This window comes from Somniosus microcephalus, chromosome 23 (genome assembly GCF_052327205.1).
Source record: "Somniosus microcephalus isolate GS21.2 chromosome 23, FLI_Smic_1.0, whole genome shotgun sequence".
Taxonomy (NCBI): Eukaryota; Metazoa; Chordata; class Chondrichthyes; order Squaliformes; family Somniosidae; genus Somniosus; species Somniosus microcephalus.
In genome coordinates this window covers 9,255,840-9,272,727 of record NC_141009.1, presented here as the reverse complement: position 1 = coordinate 9,272,727, position 16,888 = coordinate 9,255,840, and the positions used below count along the sequence as shown (strand labels likewise).

Sequence of the window (16,888 nt, the reverse complement as noted above, 5' to 3'; positions counted from 1 at the left end):
CCCTCAATCAACATCACTAAGACAAATTAGCTGGTCATGGTCACGTTGCTGTCTGTGGGAGCTTGCTGTGTGCAAATTGGCTGCCGCGTTTCCTACATTACAACAGTGACACTGCAAAAGTACTTCATCGGCTGTAAACCGCTTTGGAACATTCTGAGGTTGTGAAAGGCGCTATATAAAGGCAAGTCTTCCTAACCTGTGATACAGGAAGTAAGTGTGACATGTACAGGAGTGTACACTATGTGCAAGACTCCTAATATGTGATAGATTATTTTTAAGCTATGATCAAAATAGGGGTAGCCCTTCGCGATTTTTCAAACTGAAATGCAGGAGGCACTCCCTGCAGGGCATGGAAAGCAGTCAAAAATAAAGGGGCTTTCTTCTAGATGGAAATTTAATTGTATACTTTTGAGACCCAAGTAGGTGCTCAGGACCTAGAAGATACCATTACTGGCTCATTAGAATTCCATGTAATTGTCCCGATGTGTTGTGTCCTTGATCATAAGTGATTCACAGCATTGTCTTCAGCAAATCAGCTACTGTGCAGCACTCCACGATGCCAGAAAGCTACACCAGGAAGGCCCAAATCCCTTGGTATCCTGCTGCAGGACACCACCAATATTGGTTAAAGTCATTTTTTTTAAAATTTGTTCCTACGATGAGGACGTCGATGGCAACACCAGCATTTATTGCCCATCCCTAATTGCCCGTGAGAATATGGTGGTGAGCTGCCTTCTTGAATGCAACTGAATGGCTTGCTAGGCTATTTCAGAGGGCAGTTAAGAATCAACCACATTGCTGTGGGACTGGAGTCACATATAGGCCAGACCGGGAAAGGACGGCAGATTTCCTTCCTTAAAGGACATTAGTGAACCAGATGGGTTTTTAACAACAATCCAGTAGTTTCATGGTCACCATTACTGATACTAGCTTTTTTGTTAATTCACAATTTATTTAATTGAATTTAAATTCCCCAGCTGCCGTGGTGGGATTTGAACTCATGTTTCCAGATCATTAGTCTGGGCCTTCTGGATTACTAGTACCCGTAACACAACCGTTAAATCAGGAAGTAGTTATTAAATGACACCAAGTTTGTTTTTATAAAACGCCTGACTATTGGTGGATGATGGAATGAGGAGGGAGGAAAGGATTATCCGGTCCTTTATGGTCCATGGAAAGATTGAACAGGAGAACATGTCTTGATTTGAAGGAATCTTGATTTGAACACTGTACGGTGATAGGGAGGAGGAGAAGCATTTACAACAACATACAGGTTTTAGAAGGAACAAAGTAGTAGAGTCGTAGTGACCATAGCAGTACAGGTAGACTACCCTTTATCCGAACTTCCGAAAACCGAAACCCTCTAAAAACCGAAGGTTTTTTCGTTCAGCGTAAGTCGTGCGCACGACGCCAACCCCCCACCCTTTCGGATAAGGGATAGTGTATCCTTTATCCGCACTTCCGAAAACCAAAATCCTCTGAAAACCGAAAGGTTTCGTTCAGTGTAAGTCGTGCGCACGACCCCAACCCCCCCCCGACCCCCCGCCGACCCCCACCCCCGACAAATTTCCCAGTCTTATAAAATACCTTCTGAAATCCGAAATTTTCCGAAAACCGAAACACGGCTGGTCCCGAGGTTTTCGGATAAAGGATAGTCTACCTGTATCACTAATACAAGAAAAGTTGTAATAGAGAGGGATTAGAGATCTGAGGCAAGAGAGGCATGACCAGCATTTCTTGTATCCTGTCCAGGGGTATGAGAGAGATTACCCTAAACCTCCTCAAATATTGGAGCCTTATTGAAGTCTTGGATGGATTTGGGTTTACATAGAGTTAAAAGTTATTGAGCAGAAAAATAAATATTTGGCACTGAACAGGAAAGAAGCTTCTTGGGGATAGCTTTAGCAATGAGAAGTCAGACTGCGATTTGTCAGAGGCGATAGTAAGGTTAAGAACATTGAGCAATTAAGAAGGAATAAGGATGAGGCCTTCAAAAGTAACAAGTTGTAGCTATTGATTAGATTTGAAAAGAACTTGCAGAAATCATGTCTGAAGAATTAAAAGAAAAGCATGGAGGTCATGAAGATGTGTTGATTCAGCCATTGCAGCGCAAAAGGACTGGAGGTGGTGTGCACTGAGCACCTGCGATCGGAAAGATTTTAACAAATGTGGAGTCATCAGCAAAGGAGTTGATAGGTTTGGATGGTAAGTGGGAGTACATCAATGAAGACTGATCAGAGTGGAGAGAAGACAACCCCCGAACTAATAGAAAGTCAAAGGATGAGCCTCCAATAGCAGCGTGGGGTGAGTTCAGGGCAACCCAAAGCATAGAAAGTACTGTTTGTGATATTAACATATGAATCCTTATGAATAGAAAAGTTTACTTGATGAGAGGCATCACATCCCTATGATCCACTTCCCCACAGGGAGGTAGGAAACATTGGAAGTTGATATATGGCAGGTTGTGTTTTGTGGTTGGTTACAGGACGGCATTGGCAGAAACCTGGGCATAAATCACCTGTCCTTCCCCTGTGCAGAAACTAGCGTTTGGCAGACAAAACAGGAAAAATAGTTTGAAACAAATACCGGGGGAAGCATAAAAATGAATGTTCTTATGTTCGATTTTATTTCTGCAACAGTAATATTTTGCATTCAAGTCCATTTTTTTCCTGACTTTGAACTTGCTGCGAAAGTCAAATTTTATTTAGTTTTGGCTTACTTCAGAACAGTAATAAAGCTGTAGATGAATTTTACAAAGGATGTCAGGAAGTAACGGCTTACACAAACAAAATAACCAAGAATTGATCTGCACATAGGTGCAAGTGAGTTATGGCAGTCATATTTTGCATAAGCCACCTGCCTGACATGAATTTCTTTTATAACTTGTCACTGATTTCCTGGCGTTCTCCACACTTGTTTGTTGCTGTAACAGACACGTTCCAAAGTGAGCAGAAACCTAATGGACAGAGTCCTCTGAAGATGTTTTAGAGATCCATTGTGTCAGGACCATTGGATGGTTACCCTCTCACTCCCCATTCTCAGGCCATGTAAAACATTTCTAGAAACACCAGTTTGTTTTTATCCAAACGGTGGAAATGTTCCCTTTGTAGTTTATTGCACCTTGTTCAAAACCTTTCTAAAAATGTTTACATTGTTTTGTCTCTGCTTGACAGATGAGATTCATGTTTAATGCCCACCAGTTTTCAAAGTTTTTTTGCACATGTAATATTTTGACTGTTTCAGCGCTGACTGACTTTAAAAAGGGCCATATTGGTTTCAAACATTGCACCCAATTTTTCTTGCCCTTTACAATTCCTGATGGCCACAACAGGTGCCTGCTATACAAGGAGCTCCCTCCTCCTCATCTTGATTGCACTGTTTGGTCAGTTGGTGCAGTTGGGAATGTGAAGGCCTTAGAGAGGGTGCAGAAAAGATTTACAAGAATGGTTCCATGGATGAGGGACTTCAGCTACGTGGATAGACTGGAGAAGCTGGGGTTGTTCTCCTTAGAGCAGAGAAGGTTGAGAGGAGATTTGATAGAGATGCTCAAAATCATGAGGGGTCTGGACAGAGTAGATAGAGAGAAACTGTTCCCATTGGCGGAAGGGTCGAGAACCAGAGGACACAGATTTAAGGTGATTGGCAAAAGAACCAAAGGCAACACGAGGAAAAACTTTTTTACGCAGCGAGTGGTTAGGATCTGGAATGCACTGCCTGAAAGGGTGGTGGAGGCAGACTCAATCGTGGCTTTCAAAAGGGAATTGGATAAGTACCTGAAGGGGAAAAATTTGCAGGGTTACGGGGAAAGGGTGGGGGAGTGGGACTAGCTGAAGTGCTCTTGCAGAGAGCCGGCACAGGCTCGATGGGCCGAATGGCCTCCTACTGTGCTGTAGCCATTCTACGATTCTATGAAAAGGAAAGCTTTCCTACCGTCTTCATTCTTTGAATAGACAGACACAGCCTCTCCTCAGTGTAGGCAATGTATGGAATCTGGTATTGTTACCTAATTGTACTTTGGGGTCAGATGAAAATGAACTACTTTTTTTACATGTGGGACACACCTTTATACTGTGTGGGATTTTGTCAGCAACATTGTGACACTACAGAGTGTGCCTGATCTGGCAATTCAATTTGCCTTTGGAAAGAACCACTGGTCGGATATATTGCATTCTTAAACCGCCAATAAACAGAAAGCATATTGTACAAAGGTTAACATGCTTTATGTCTTACCTGATGGCAAGTTAGGAGGGAGTGTGGCTATGTTCTGTCTCCACTTTATTTTCGCTTAGTCAGAAGTTGTCCCTTATTTGCTGAAGGGTAATAGGTGACTACCTTAAAGAAAAACTCCAATCATTTATTTTAAGACTACATCTTGTGGTTGCTAGTGACTGGCCAAAACTGAAACCATGATAGTCGTTCTGAAGAAAAATGACATTTTATATGGTAGCAACTGAGTGGGCAGGCAATTTTAATTTTAATTTCTCAGCATGCTTAGCTGCTTGACGATATCAATGTTTTGATTCACCAGTGTGCCTTTGAGGGAGGAAGAAAGACCCCATTGAAAGAAGTAATAGCATCGCTGTTAATAGCAGCCCCAACTTTTGCGGTAGTATCAGAAGATAAATGAAGTGATACTACTGGTTCCAGAAGCTCGGAAACCCACCCAAAGAGGTTGTTTTTGTCAGTCCATTTTAAAGGCAGCTATGCCCTTAGTGACAATATAAACATTGACATCAAAGGAAGAGGCTGATGTTTCTGTCTGGCTGCTGGTACAGGCCAGTGCTGAGGTTTTTGTAACACAGTCAATTGTGTATATAGCAGAAGCCTCAGGCATTATTACTTAAGCGCTGTCATTGCAAACAAAACCACACAGTAACTTCTCACAGCATGGAATTATTTATGAGGATTGAAATATACTCATTATCTATTTAAACCCGTGCTGTGTGGCAAATTGGACAGCAGAGCAATGCAGATAAACATTGTCATTGTTATCCTGGAGTTTCCCTTTCAACATTATGGTGACTGATTTCCTTTAAACATGAGGAGTGATTGCCCTAGGGATAATGGTTTGACTGTCAGAAGCACCGTGACTGATTGTTACCACAGCAGCTGATTGCTATTATCATAGCAACTTGACAGCACAAGAAGGTTGTGGGTGCTTTTAAAAATATCAGTAAGTTGCACACGATTTAATATGATCACAGAATATGGATCAAAGATGGGTAAATACAGTTGCGGTACAACCAGCCATGATCTAATTGAATGTAGACTGGGATAGTAATAGTATAAAAGGTAGAGAGGGGGAAGAATTTCTGAAGTGTGACCAGGAGAAATTTCTTGATCAGTGCATTTCCGGCCCCACGAGGGAGGAGGCATTGCTGAATCTGGTTCTGGGGAATGAGGTGGGTCAAGTGGAGCAAGTGTCAGTAGGTGAACATTTAGGGAACAGTGATCATAGTATCATAAGGTCTAGATTAGCCATGGAAAAGGACAGGGAGCAATCTAGAGTAAAAATACTTAATTGGAGGAAGGCAAATTTCAGTGGGTTGAGAACAGATCTGGCCCAGGTAAATTGGAATCAAAGATTGGCAGGCAAAACTGTAATTGAACAATAGGCTGCCTTTAAAGAGGAGATGGTTCGGGTACAGTCGAGGGGAAAAGGTAGGGCAACTAAAGTCAGAGCTCCATGGATGATGAAAGAGATAGAGAGTAAGATGACGCAGAAAAAGAGCGCATATGACAGGTTGAGAATACAAATGAGAATCAGGCTGAATATAGAAAGTTCAGAGGGGAAGCGAAAAAGAAAATAAAAGGGGCAAAGAGAGAGTATGAGAATAGTCAGCTAACAAAAAGGGAATTCAAAAGTCTTCTATAGACATATAAATAATAAACGGGTAGTAAGAGGAGGGGTGGGGCCGATTAGGGACTAAAAAGGAGACCTCTGCATGGAGTCAGAGGGCATGGCTGAGGTACTAAAGGAGTACTTGGCATCGGTCTTCACCAAGGAAGAGGATGCTGCCAAAGTCATAGTGAAAGAGGAGGTAGTGGAGATACTGGATGAGATAAAAATTGATAAAGAGGAGGTACTAGAAAGGCTGTCTGTACTTAAAGTTGATAAGTCACCAGGCCCGGAGTGGATGCAACCTAGGATGATGAGGGAGGTTAAGGAGGAAATCGCAGAGGTACTGGCCATAATCTTCCAATCCTCCTTAGATATGGGGTGTCAAAGGACTGGAGAATTGCAAATGTTACACCCTTGTTCAAAAATGGATGTAAGGATAAACCCAGCAACTACAGGCCAGTCAGTTTAACCTCGGTAGTGGGGAAGCTTTTAGAAACGATTATCAGGGACAAAGTTAACAGTCAAGTGTAGAGTAATTAAGGAAAGCCAGCACGGATTTGATAAAGGCAAATCGTGTTTAACTAACTTGATCAAGTTTTTTGATGAGGTAACAGAGGGTTGATGAGGGCAATGTGGTTGATGTCGTGTATATGGATTTCCAAAAGACGTTTGATAAAGTGCCACAGAATAAGCTTGCCAGCAAAGTTGAAACCCATGGAATAAAAGGGACAGTGGCAGCATGGATATGAAATTGGCTAGGTGACAGGAAACAGTGTAGTTGTGAACGGTTGATTTTCAGACTGGAGGAAGGTACACAGTGGTGTTACCCAGGGGTCGGTACTGGGACCACTGCTTTTCTTGACATATATAATGACTTGGACTTGGGAGTATAGGGTACAATTTCAACATTTGCAGATGACATAAAACTTGGAAGTATAGTGAACAGTGAGGAGGATAGTGAGAGACTTCAAGAAGACATAGACAGGCTGGTGAAATGGCTGGATATGTAGCAGATGAAATTTAATGCAGAAAAGTGTGAAGGGATACATTTTGGTAGGAAGAACGAGGAGAGGCAATATAGACTAAAGGGTACAATCCTAAAGGGGGTCCATGAACAGAGAGACCTGGGGGTATGTGTGCACAAATCATTGAAGGTGGCAGGGCAGGTTGAGAAAACTGTTAAAAAAGCAGACAGGATCCTGGGCTTCATAAATAGAGGCATGGAGTACAAAAGCAAGGGAGTTATGATGAACCTTTGTAAAACACTGGTTCGGCCTCAACTGGAGTATTGCGTCCAGTTCTGGGCACCGCACTTTAGGAAGGATGTGAAGGCCTTAGAGAGGGTGCAGAAAAGATTTACCAGAATGGTTCCAGGGAGGAGGGACATCAGTTACGTGGATAGACTGGAGAAGCTGGGGTTGTTCTCCTTAGAGCAGAGAAGGTTGAGAAGAGATTTGATAGAGGTGTTCAAAATCATGAGGGGCCTGGACAGAGTAGATAGAGAGAAACTGTTCCCATTGGCGAAAGGATCAAGAACCAGAAGGCTCGTGGGGCCGAATAGTCTATTCCTGTTCCTATGTTCCGACACTGAAGAGTCTTTGGCAAAGCTGCATGTGATGTCAACATAGGCAAGCAGCTGCCAGCCAGACTGCAAAAACCTTGTTCTGGAAACAGTCATGCATATGACTGCAGTTTTCTGTTCGAGACCCCATATCCCTTCATAAACAATCGTATAAACTATGGCCTAGAAATTGAGTTTTGGCGCAGCCAGGGCTTTAGCGCCGGAAGTTAGTGCCGGAGCTAAGTCGCGCTGGTCGGGCCCAAAATTCACCAATTCTGCGCCCAAACGGCTGCCGGCGCTGCTGAGAGCTGTTTGCGCCTGAAAACTGGCGCTACGCGCTGAATATCGGCGCTATTCCGGCGCTGCGGCGCCCGCTGCGGTGCGGCAGGTTCGGGAAGTGCAGGCCTCCTCCTTCCCTTAAGGAGGAGCTGCCTGCACCCGGCCGCGGCCCGCGAAAATCTTTTTAAAAATGAGCCCGGCACCTCGGACAAGTGCCGGGCTTGCTTCTGTTCCGGGGGGGGGGAAGTCCGGGGAGGGAGCTGCGGCCAGGCGGCCGGCGGGAAAGCGGCCGGCCGCCGCGGTGCCTTTAATGCGCCGGCGCAAAGTCATGTAAGACTCTGTTGCCAGAGTCTTAGTTGCGGCTGCCACGGGCGAGGCGGCCGCAACTGAATTTCGGCGCTGGGGCCCGTCGGCATGGCAACCGGGACGCTGCGCACACCGATGACGTCATCAGTGCCGGCGCAGCGCTACCGGTCTACCGCGGCGGAAGGGCCCCAGGCAATTTCGGCGCCGGCGCCAATTGCAGCGCTAGGCCCTCTAGCGCCGCAAAATCGGCGCTAAGGGCACTGAATTTCTAGGCCTATATGTCTAAATGTTGTACAGGCCTGACGTTTAACAGTCAGAATCCCATTATTTGAACTTTGGGTTATGTTGTTGGCAAGTACAGTGCTCAGAGTGTGACAGTTGGATATTAAGAATAAAACATTTAGAAGATTAACAGTAAACCTAGTGGCTCTGAATGTTTCTTTCTGCAGAGGACTGCAACTGATTCCAGGTTCAGCTGGAGTGATATAGAAAACTTTGTATGAGAAAATATGAATAACTTCAGTTATTGACTGGATTAGTGGCCTGACTATAAAAGGGTTTTGTTTACAGATATGTATCATATAATACATAATATATAACAGCTATGTGATTTTAAAATAGCATGCTTTAAAAATAAAGTAATCTCTATATAATTGCACTGAGGTGCTGGTGCCGATAATATTCCTTTTGAATTGCATGCTTAGAATGAAAGGTTCTTTTGGTACATTTTCTGAATCTTGTGGAGGTGAAAAGAGAATGAGAAATTGGAAAGGACAAAGTTTCTTGGTTTCAGGCAAAATGTGTTGCATGTGGGTGTTTGCACAGACGCATTTCTGTTTGGTGTGTGTTGTACTCAATTAGTGTACCAGCTGGTGACTGTGGCATGTATGGTATTTCATGCTGTAATTTAATGACATCTTATAAATTATAGAAGTGACATGTATCTTATAAATTATAGAAGTGACATGTTCACAATGTGTAGCATTTTATCAGTAAAGTCACAGTGTATTTAGCAATTGGATTCAGCAATTTATCACGTCAAATCTGAGTGGCACTTTAGAAACTACAGGAAGAGAAGGGAAACGACCATGGTGATGTTTAATGAATCAACTAAACGCAAAACATTGTTTATTCGTTGTAATGATTTTAGATCATGTCAATCGTCAAACCCTTTCACTGCTCCCCTTTAATGCCTTTGCCCCTGTTTATATGGGAAGCTATTTTTTTATTTAATAGGTATTTTGAATGTGTACGCTAGTTGTGGAGAAGTTACTGGAATCTATCATCAAGGAGAGAGTAACTGAATATGAGCTGATCAAATGGATTTGTGAAGGGTAGGTCAGATCTGACTAATCTAGTAGAATTTTTTGAGGAGGTCACTAACATGGTGGACAGATGTCTATATTGACTTTAGGAAGGCATTTAGACAAGTGATTATGCGCACGGAGTTGGAGGTAACCTTGTGACATGGTTTGGAAATTGTGTGGAAGGCAGAAGATAGAATAGGGATAAAGGGAATTTACTCTAATTGGCGGGATGTGACAAGTGGTGTTCCCCAGGGATCTGTACCGGGGCATCAGCTTTTCACCACACATATCAATGACTTGGATGAAGAAATAGAGAGTTGTATATCCAAGTTTGCACACGACGGCAATAAGTTAGACGGCACAGTAAGTTGTGAGGATGGGAGGAGAAAATTACAAAGTGAGTGGACAAAACTATGGCAGATGGAGTTCAATATGGGGAAGTGCCCGGTTATCCACTTTGGATCTGAGAAAGACAGAACAAAATATTTTCTTAATGTTGAGAAACTAGGAGCTGCGCAGGAGCAAACGGATTTGGGGGTCCATGTACACAAATCACTAAAAGATACAAAGAGTAATCAAAAAGGCTAATTGAATGTTGGCCTTTATCTCAATGGGATTGGAAATCAAAAGTGATGCTTCAGTTGTACAGAGCCTGGCTCAGACTCCATCTGGAGAACTGGGTTTGGTTTTAGGCACCAAACCTCAGGAAAAATATATTGATCTTGGAAGGTGTAAAGCATAGACTCACCAGAACAATACCAATGCTTAAAGCATTTAATTATGAGGACCGGTTGTATTCCCTTGAGTTTAGCAGGTTGAGGAGTGATCTAATTGAGGTATTTTAAATGATTAAGGGAGTCGATAGGGTAAATACAAAGAAACTACTTCCTCTGGTGGGGGAATCCAGAACAAGAGGGATTCATCTTAAAATTAGATCTAGGCCATTTAGGAGTGAAATCCGGAAGCACTTTTTCAAAAGTTAGTGGAAATTTTCAACACTCTCCCCCAAAAGACTGTGGATGCTGGGTCAATTGAAATTTTCAAGACTGAGGTCGATAGATTTTTATTAGTTAAGAGCATCAAGGGATATGGAACAAAAGCGGATGTATGGAGTTGAGGTATAATGAGATCAACCATGATCTAATTCAATGAAGCAACAGGCTCGTGGGACTGAATGGTCTACTGTTCCTGTGTTCGTATGTAATATTTTAAGCTACAGCAAAACAATTAAATTCCACAATCCTACAGAATCCTACGCTTATTAGCGTACAAGAGTATATTTGCAAAACTTAAATCACTTTTTTATATAATCTTCTTGATGTGAAGACAATGGGCCGGATTTTCAGATCGGAGGCTTCCTATGTGTGGATGCCTCTGATCGGAAAATATCTACGAACTTACCTGCTGGCTCCGTAGGTCCCGAGACTTCCGATCCTGGGCCTCTGCTCTACGAAATGCGCAGAGGCCCAGGTATCCCATGGGGAACAAATCAAAGAAGGGAATCACGTATTTAAAATTAGTTAAAATTAAATTAAATATTTTAAACAAAAATTAATTTTTTTGAAAATAATTTAAGTTTTTTACAGGGCTAAAAATAAACTTAGCTTTTTTAAAAGTATTTTTCAATTATAAATGAGTGAAATTTTTTTTTTACCTCTTATGCTGGTAAAAGCAGGCCTTACACAGGCTTTTACCAGGCGTAAGATTTTTAAAGGTTTTCAGCGGGCGGAGGTTATGCAGAAAGCAGAACTCTTCCCCCCCCCACGGATGCCCTTCACCCGGGCAGGCGGAGGATCTGTCAAGAGGATTCGTGACAGATCAAAAAGTGCTGGGTTTTAGCGCATGCCTGAAACCGGCACTTGTGCGGCCCCTATGGGTACGTACGCGCCTCGCACGCACCCGTGGGGGGTCGGAAAATCCGGCCCAATGCATCAGCCAGTTTGAGAAAGCCAGTTCTGATGAAGGGTCATTGACCTGAAACATTAACTCTGTTTCTCTCTTCACAGATGCTGCCTGACCTGCTGAGTATTTCCAGCATTTTCTGTTTTTATTTGAGAAAGTGAAGCTTCATTTGCTACAAACTCGTGTTTAATGAATTGAAGCAATTGAAGCAACTTAATGATACCGTGAGTTTTGTGTGTGTGCATAATATATATGTCATGATACAGATATAATATTTTACATGGCAGCCAAAGCAGATTGTGAAGTCCTAGCAACATTTTTTTTTAATTCATTCACGGGCAAAGCCAGCATTTATTGCCCATCCCTAATTGCCCTTGAGAAGGTGGTGGTGAGCTGCCTACTTGACAACTGTGTGGCTTGCTCGGCCATTTCAGAGGGCTGTTAAGAGTCAACCACATTGCTGTGGGACTGCAGTCACATATAGGCCAGACCGGGTAAGGACAGCAGATTTCCTTCCCTAAAGGACATTGGTGAACCAGATGGGTTTTTCTGACAATCCAATAGTTTCAGGGTCACCATTACTGATACATAGAAACATAGAAGATAGGAGCAGGAGTAGGCCATTCGGCCCCTCGAGCCTGCTCCGCCATTCAATGAGATCATGGCTGATCATCCAAATTCAGCACCCTGTCCCTGCTTTCTCCCCATATCCCTTGATCCCTTTAGCCTTAAGAAATATATCTAACTCCTTCTTGAATATATTTAATGAATTGGCCTCCACTGCCTTCTGTGGTAGAGAATTCCACAGGCTCACCACTCTCTGGGCGAAGAAATTCCTCCTCATCTCTGTCCTAAATGGCTTACCCCTTATCCTTAGACTGTGACCCCTGGTTCTGGACTCCCCGGCCATTGGGAACATCCTTCCTGCATCTAGTCTGTCTAGTCCTGTTAGAATTTTATAAGTTTCAATGAGATCCCCTCTCATTCTTCTAAACTCCAGCGAGTATAAGCCCAATCGACCCAATCTCTCCTCACACGTCATTCCTGCCATCCCAGGTATCAGTCTGGTGAATACATGGGGGGTGATTTTGCCAAAGGGTAGCTTTTGGAGGCGGGACTCCCACTTGTCGGGTTTCTGAGGCCTGTGATAATCTACCACGACCGACTCAGCACCGCAGAAGAGCCGCCAGATTTCCTGGGCCCCCCTTCGATCAGTGAGCTGCCTATCAGCTGACGGCTTGCCGATTATATTTAGCTGAAGCCCGACCATGAAGCTGGTTCGGGCCTTTGACCAGCTACATCGGGTAGGCAGCAGGCTCACTCCTCCCAATGAAACCAGACACACGGAAATCCACCCCAATAAATGCAATAGTTTAATGAGTTCCAAAAATCTGTGTTGAAGCACCTTCAGAATCTGAATGTTTAGATTCATATGGCCCTGCTCATTTGTTTTTCCATGTACTGTAGTTGGCTGTAGTGAAGTAGTCCAGATTGTGGATTTGACCGAATTGGATATTTTTATCCCAACTGGTCACAGTAATTTTTCATCACTTTGTTCCAGTCTGACAGTAAACCGTAAGGAAAAAAATCTTCTGTAACTTAAATCACTTTGGAGGCGTGTTACGGTCTTGATTGGAAGTTCAAGTTGCGCCAGGATTTGTTTTTGTGAATAATAAGCCAAGTTCTTGCATCTGTTCCTGGAGGGATTCATTTTCACTTTTATTCTTTTGTGCCGTTAAATTAATTATTTCATTCTTAGGGGGAGAAATTGACTATAGCCCTGTTTGGGCACCAGCCTCGCCAGGGCGCTAAGAGTAGCGCCCCAGCAGCATTCGCGGCCGCCGCCAGAAATTCAGCGGTAGCGCCCCAAAGGGAAGCACGGCACTACTGGAGGCGCCCCGCATCCCTCTTGGGGCGCTGCGACTGAATATCATAGCGCAACGTGCCGCAGCGCCACACACTGCGGCACGTCGCGCTGCGGTACTGCAGGCCTTCCTCCCCTACTTAAAGGGGAGGGGCCTTGTTCAGCGCGATCTGGGGCCCAGCTGGGCCCCCAAGGATCGCGAGTGCCGGCAAAAGAGCCCGGCACCGAAGAGAAGTGCCGGGCTCTTGGAACGCAGCCGGCACTCTGCGGGGGGGGGTGGTGGTTCAGGAGGATGGGGACGGCAGCGCAGAGAGGTGCTGGCAGGCGGCCAGCAACAAAAATGGCCGCCCCGCACCTCTCCTTTAATTTGCGCCTCCACCGCCGCAGGTAGGCCCTGAACTGGTTGCACATAGCGTCCAGCGGTAAATCAGGGGGCGCTTCCAGATATCGTGGCCGGGGCGTCAGTGGGGCGCTGCGCACACCGATGATGTCATCGGTAGCGGCACAGCGCTAACGGCTAGCGCCACCACTAGCGTCCCCTGAATTTAGCGGGAGGCGTGGCCAGTGGCTTGCGACCCACTTAGCACCCTCTTAAGGCGCTAACGGGTGGCGCAGCCAACTGAATTTCTCCCCCTTAGTATTTTGAGCTTGTGCTGTTAAATGAATGATTTGTGCTTTTACTGTTCTGTAGTTTAACTTCCTGTTGTTTTCCACTAACTGAATTTACAACTAGATGCAACACTTGGGGCAGGATTTTCATTCAGGAGTCGGGTGGGAGGCGGGACTACAACTTTCGGGGTTGTAGTCCCGCCTCCATCAAGATGTGGCCAATCCACGCAATTTTAACTTGATTGACCTTGTTGAGCCCACCCAGCGGGCTCAGCAGGCCAATTAAGGGCCGTCCGGCAACAGGTGATGTCACAGATTGACATTTCATCTGTCAAGAGGTTTTGACAGATGAAATATCAGCGTTTCACAGCTGTTTGAAGCTGTCAAACACTGACAGTCTTACTTCTAACATGAATCCTTCTCCACAGACTCAGTTAGAAATCTCTCCTGCACAGTAAGCTGAAGGCTGTCACTTTTGACAGTTCGCAGCCATTCTGCTTTCTGTGCTGGTGAGATGAGGGACCCCCGAGACCTAAAGGAAGGAAGGCTGAAAAGGTAAGAAAAGGTATGTAAAACTTATTTAACCACTTTAGACACACCAAACACACTTATCTTTGCACTCATGCACACATCACTCACCTGAACACCGACATCTCGACCCCTCCAAGTCCTTCAACCCGACAGCCCGCCACCTCTAACTTGGTGTGGTTTGGCGTCGTCGGGAATCCCACACTTCAACCTTAAAAATAGGGATTAGGCTAAAAACTGCCCGTTAACTACCTGTTAACAGGCAGTTAATTGGCACTAACCCCTTCCCACCTCGGGTAGGCAGGTCCCAGTGTGGGGCGGGTACCCGCCTCCTTTGAAACTGGCATGGAGGCGGGTTTGGGTGCGGGATGGGGTCGGGACCCCTGATTTCGGGATTTTAACCCCCCCCGCCACGCCTCCAATCCCGACTCCACAGCCCAATGAAAATCCTGCCTTTGGTCTCCAAATTCAAACTTTTTGGTCTGTTATGTGCACTCAGGAAATTGATTGTAACATTAAATTCTGTAACTTCTAAATGTAGTTCAAACTATTTGAACTATGGCTAAGCTTGCATGCCATGCAGGAAGTAGCTGATAACATTTTATCGCTAACTCCATGTATGGTTAGCATTCCGAGACAAAATTCAGTTAAAATTGAGCACGATTTCAGAGCTGGATCAAAAGATCATTAGGTTCGTAAAAAACGTGGACATTTTCATTCTGGGTAGTAATACCTTTCTTATAATTGAAATTCTTGCAATGCCACGTTCAAGTAACAGTCTGATAGAGTAGCAATTAAGATGCTCACTTCAGAAGTGACTGAAAATCTAAACCTTGTTACACGATGATGTGCACATAAAAACTGAATAAAAATCATATCTCATCAGTTTACCTGGTTTTGGCTGGTTACATATGACCGAGATAGGAATATAGGAACATAGGAATAGGAGTAAGCGATTCAGCCCCTCGAGCCTGCTCCGCCATTCAATGAGATCATGGCTGATCAGCACTCTAACTCCATACTTTGGCCTTTGGCCCATATCCCTTAATACCTTTGGTTATCAAAAATCTATCAATCTCCAATTTAAAATTAACAACTGATCTAGCATCAATTGCCGTTTGCAGAAGAGAGTTCCAAACTTCTATCACCCTTTATGTGTAGAAGTGTTTCCTAATTTCACTCCTGAAAGGTCTGGCTCTAATTTTTAGACTATGCCCCCTAGTCCTAGACTCCCCAACCAGCGGAAATAGTTTCTCTCTATCTACCCTATCTGTTCCCCTTAATATCTTGAAAACTTCGATCAGATCACCCCTTAACCTTCTAAATTCTAGGGAATACAACCCTAATTTGTGTAATCTTTCCTCGTAACTTAACCCTTGAAGTCTGGGTATCAGTCTGGTAAACCTACGCTGCACTCCCTCCAAGGCCAATATATCCTTCCTAAGGTCTGGTGCCCAGAACTGCTCACAGTGCTCCAGGTGTGGTCTAACCAGAGTTTTGTATACCCGTAGATATACCCATAGATCTTTCCCATAGTACTTTCCAACGCCACTTAAGTGGTTGAAGAGTTGAGAAGATAGACAGAACCACGTAAAATCTCGCACCAGATTTCAAGTGTTTCTAAAGCTGGAAATGTTGCTGGTGATAACTCTATTTGTTCACCTGTACTTTCAACATAATGGGGCTGCTTCAGAAGAAAAGCTGGAAGGAAAAACTGGTCTCTTGTGCCATTGGATTTTTTTCAAGTCCTCAAGCCAGCCAATATTTTGCAATGCATGTTTTAATGTAAATAGTTACATTACACAACCAGACACTTTGCAACAGAAAATGGTGCTGGTTGATGTTGGGTATGGGCCGGGGCTTTCCTCTGTTGTGCTGGCCAGCCTGTGATTTTCCACCTATTCACTTTTTAATGGGCAGAAAATCACAGGCTAGCAAGTAGAGGAGCAGAAAACTGCAACCATGGTTTTTATTCACTTTGTGAATCTGATGTTAAAAAATAGCTGCAGATTGCGTCTTTTGGTTCTACCCTCTCTCACTCCCCCCTCCCGCCCCCCCACCGCTGCACAGTCTCTCACACATATTCACTCACTCACTTACTCAATCGCTTTCAACACTTGCGTCTTGAAGGGTCTTGATGTGTGGTTCCATGAGTGCCAGCCATATATCAGTACCTTGTCTCAGGGTCGATTATTGATGTGTGAACCTAGAGCAATGAGTGTCAGCAGATTAGTTAATTGTGGGAGGCACCACAGTCAAGCTTAAAGAGATTCATTTATTAAAAAGTTTGCTGCTCAAGATGGGTAGCAATTTAATCAAGGGATAGATGAGCAGATGATTGCCATCTTGGCTCATTGGACATTTCAACCAAAGTGTTTACAAATGGAACATATATTTTTTTTCGCCGAATACAGGCAGTACAATAACATTAATACCAAGGTAAAGGGGAACCCGCCCTGGCTCTTGTAATAAAGTCAAGGTGAGCTACCGAACTGCATCTCAAGGTTTCTCATTTCTGCGTACAGATGATAGAATATCGTTAATAGAAATCGTGATAAGAAGTTTGTCCTGCTCTTGGTAAGAATGTTTCAAAAGATTTACTGAATGAAACCTTGGATTTCTCATGTTAGAATACTTGCAGTGCAGATATTTTAACATATCCCCTTGAATTGAAACTCTCCGGACTTCCT

The 16,888-nt window shown here is 44.1% G+C and overlaps 1 protein-coding gene across 1 annotated transcript in view; it reads left to right on the top strand.

The window, feature by feature from the left end:
• LOC147101631 (uncharacterized) overlaps positions 1–16,888 on the top strand; it is a 688,387-nt gene that overhangs the window by 167,834 nt on the left and 503,665 nt on the right.